The following is a 4,159-nucleotide window of genomic DNA, read 5'->3' as shown; positions in this document are numbered from 1 at the left end:
TAGGTTCTCCTAGTACTGCCATATTCAGAGACTTTGTGGCTCGGGAGTATGGTTGGTATATCGACTTCGGATGACGATCCGGGGGCGCGCTGTAGGGTGGCAACCCGAGAGACGAGTTTGGACTTTTCCTTATATATTTTGGGCATGCAGACTTATGTCTGATGAGGAGCCAATAAAAAATCAAGGTTTAGGCCTATGAGTAAAGGAAAGTCCAAAAGTCGAGAGCAAATGACGCCTGGAGCGTGAGTCTATCGCCTAGAGGTGACCTTCTGTAGATCAGTCGGAGGAGTGCGGGCCAGGGAGACGGTTGCACGGGAGTCCTTGGCTGATGGTCGTTCGAGATTCGAGGACGAATCTAGATTGGTGGGGGAGAATTGTAACACCCGCAAACCTTTTCTTGGTATTTTGGTGAGGGCGTCGATCGACACTTCCTTGTGGGGGCATCGATCGACACCAGCTGTAACTGGTTTGGTCGGTTCGTTTTTAATTGTCCGGTTTGCGTGGTTGGTTTAGGGAATCCCTAAATCGAGTGTAAAAGAGGGGAAACGACTCAAGGTCGTGTTTTTGGTCTGTAGTCGCCGTTTTTGAGAGAAAAACAAAAGAGAGAGTGTTCTTGAGCTTTTGAGAGAGATTGGTGAGATTCCTTGCTGTTCTTGGGAGATCTAAGGCTGGGAAGGAGCCAGAAGCTTGCTAGGAGTGAGGATTTCGTCTCCTTTGGTCTAAATCTTCCTGGGATAGAGGTGAGTGCTTGACCATGGTTGATCTAAGCATGAGATCTCTTGTATTTGAGTGATTTGTTTGTTGTTATTGTTGTTTGCTTGCTTGGGTGTGTTGTTCTTGAGTTTCCCACAGATTTGCGTATCATTTGGGCGAGTTTGGGGACGAAATCAGAGTGAGTAGTTTCGGATTCCATGTTTTCGCGTCGTGAAGTTCGTGGTTGCAGAAGGAGCATCGATCGACACCTTGTTACATCGGTCGACACCTTCTCGTGAGGCATCGATCGGCGCCATATCGTGGCATCGATCGGCACCAGGTCAAGGAGCATCGATCGGCACCGATGTAGCATCGGTCGACACTAGCTTAAATATGTGACTCGTTTCTCCTGGTTTGATGTATTGTTATGTGTTTGCTTGTTGCTTGAATATGAGGTTCTCAAATGCTTGTGTGTATAACCCAGTAGATGGGAGGATTGCCTTACTAAGTATTTATGATAATACTTACGCATCTCAATTATTGTTTGTGGTGTGCAAGTAAAGGCAAAGTGTGATCGTGGAATCAAAGGCAATGAAGAGGAGGATGTTCTAGGGACTCGATTGGTTGTTGTCTGGCATTGCTAGGTTGCTAGAGTTGAGTCATTAGAAACATTGCTAGGTTGCTGGTTCCTTGTTTCTTGTTGTTTGGTATTTGATTATTGTTGATGTTATGGTTATTGGTTATTATTGGAGTATTATTGGATATTTAATTGGTGTTGTTATTTCCGCTGATGATTGTGATTGTGGTTAGGTGGCTAGTGGGTATGGGACCACTAGTTGTAGTTTTATTTATTATATTATTTTATTATTTATTGTTTTAAGAAAAAAAAAAGGGGTCGGTCGTTTCAAACATAAATCGGGTTACCCACTGTGAGAACTGGTGTCGACGGATGCCATATAGGTGTCGATCGACACCCTCTGCGAACAGAGACATGGGCGAGAAATCTTTAGTCAGTTGCAGTTGGTTTGTGTTGAGCAGTCAATCCTTGGATGATATTTCTGCTAAGAAGCACTCAAACACAAGTTAAAAGCAACATGATAGATAGATAGTTCATAATTTCATACAAATCCAAACATAAACTGACTCAATGCAAAAACAAAAGTGACTCAAAAGGAAAAGAAAAACCTTGGGTTGCCTCCCACTTAGCGCTTGTTTTCAGTCATTAGCTTGACTGTGCTTGAGCTCAGGCATCCGGTGGTTCAGAACGTGGCAGTGAATGCCTTTGAGTGAATGACCTCTTCATCCAAGGTGGTGTATAAGCTTTAGGTGCATGAGGCTTGCCAAGGATGCGAGGAACAGGACCAGGGCGGGATTTAGGGATGGGTTTTCTTCTCTTATGTCCTGCAAATTCATCAACAGAAGAAACAAGCGCTCTACGATAATCTCATTGCTTGGTTAACTGCAAAACAGTTTTTGTATCTTTGAAGTTGTTATTGATGATAGGAGAAGATTTGGGTAAAGAAGATGCATACCTTGGCCTTACCTGAGGACTCTAGAGTGTGGAGTGAGAGACTTTCTGTTTAGGAACAGCTTTCTGACTTGAAGCATCAGTTTTGGACAAGCCTTGTCTCGGTCGTGGAGGGGTGTCGATCGACACAGTGGTAGTGTCGATCGACACTGAGCCTGTTGCTCGTGTAACAGAAACTTTTTCAACAGAAAAAGTCTGTCCATCAATAGTAGGAGCTCTCCTCAGCTTATCCATCTCAAAATTCAAACTCAAACCATCCATATTCAGTGCTATGTGTCCCTTCTGCACATCTATGATGGCACCAGCTGTAGCCAAGAAAGATCATTCTAAGATGAGAGGATCTTTAGGCTCTGTATCATACTTCAGCACCACAAAGTCAGTGGGAATCATGAAGTTCCCAACCTTAACTGGAGTATCCTCTAAAACACCTTCAGGAATTCTTCGGGATCGATCAGCCAAGATAAGAGAAATCTGAGTTGACTTGAATTCTGTCATCCCAAGTCTCACAGCAACAGAATGTGGCATCAAGTTGATGCTAGAGCCAAGGTCGCAAAGTGAGTTAGCAAACCTTCCTGTGGAGATAGAGCAATCAAGTACAAAGCTTCCAGGATCAGGTAACTTCTCTGCAGTCCTACATTGAATGATTGCACTCACTTCCTTAGAGACAACCACCTCCTGATTCTTCTCTTTCTTCCTCTGTGAAGGCTGATTTAACAGAATTGCACTGACATCCTTAGTAAGCAGTGCTCCTTCCTGAGGGCTCAAACCGTTTGATACCATTCTCTTGACATAGTGCTTAAGTGGTGGTGAAAGCTTCACTGCATCAATCAATGGCATCTCAATCATCACCTTTTCCATCATAGCCTTGCATCTAACTTCCTCAAGCTCCTGCTTAGACCTCCTAGGCTTTGGAAAAGGAACCATAGGTTGGTACACCCTCTCAACTGCTGGAACTTGAGATTTTGTGGTTTATGGGCTTGTCTGGGATGAGTGTCGACCGACACCCAGGTGGTGTCGATCGACACCATCATCTGAAGTCGAGAGATTTGTTGATTTTTCTCCTTTTTGTGCAGAAGCAATTTCACCATTACCTTCATCTCTCACTGATATGGCATTGCAAGCATGCTTGGGGTTTGACTCAGTTCTTCTAGGAAGAAAACCCTCTTGTCGTTTGACAGACCCAGCAGTCTGAATAACCTGATTCTCTAACTTCTTGACATGAATGTTCAATGCTTCTATCTTCCCATTCAGCTCAGTATAGACATTGTCAATCTTCCCATTGAATGTTACTGTCAACTGCTCTTGACCTTGTAGAAGCTGCTCAAGCATGGCCTCCCTTCTACTCTCAGAAGAAGTCTTAGGAGGTGGAGACTGATAAGATGAGTTCCCATAGGTTCTTGTATAGCAATTGTTCTGTTGCTGCTTCTGGTCACCATTGTAAGGTCTACTGCCTTGCTGGTTACCTAATCTTTGTCCCTGATACCCAGCTCCATACACATAGTTGACATTCTCCTCTGTATTCTCTGGCTCTGGCTCAAATGTCTCAACTTCAGCAGCAAATTGGACTGACTTCTTTCCCACAAGAAGATTGTGTCTTGAATCCAACTTAGCATTAACATAAGCTAACTGGTTTGAATCAAACTCTCCATGCAGTCTCTTTCTTTCAGCATCAGCTCTTTTAGTGCTATTGCTAGAAGCCAAATTCTCAATCAAAACTTCAGCATCTTCTGGAAATCGTGTCTTGAAGTTCCCATGACTTGCAGCATCCAAAGCTAACTGATACTTCCAATCACACCCTCTAAAGAAGATACTCAACAGTTGTACCCTTGAAAAACCATGGTGTGGACAGTCCCTCTGATAAGCTTTGAATCTCACCCAAGCTGCCTTGAAAGCTTCATCATGTCCTTGCTTAAATGAAGAGATCTTGACTCTCAGCTC

The 4,159-nt window shown here is 43.8% G+C and overlaps 1 non-coding gene across 1 annotated transcript; it reads left to right on the top strand.

Annotated features, from left to right (window-relative positions):
• The first annotated feature begins 4,052 nt into the window (after window positions 1-4,052).
• On the top strand, window positions 4,053-4,159 carry LOC147948526 (small nucleolar RNA R71). The gene has a single exon (XR_015586198.1). It is a non-coding gene; the product is annotated as a small nucleolar RNA R71 (small nucleolar RNA).

The sequence above is a fragment of the Camelina sativa genome, chromosome 2 (genome assembly GCF_030686135.1).
Source record: "Camelina sativa cultivar CO46 ecotype springtype chromosome 2, ASM3068613v1".
Taxonomy (NCBI): Eukaryota; Viridiplantae; Streptophyta; class Magnoliopsida; order Brassicales; family Brassicaceae; genus Camelina; species Camelina sativa.
Note: the sequence above shows the minus strand (reverse complement) of the source record. Positions and strands in the feature narration are given on the sequence as shown.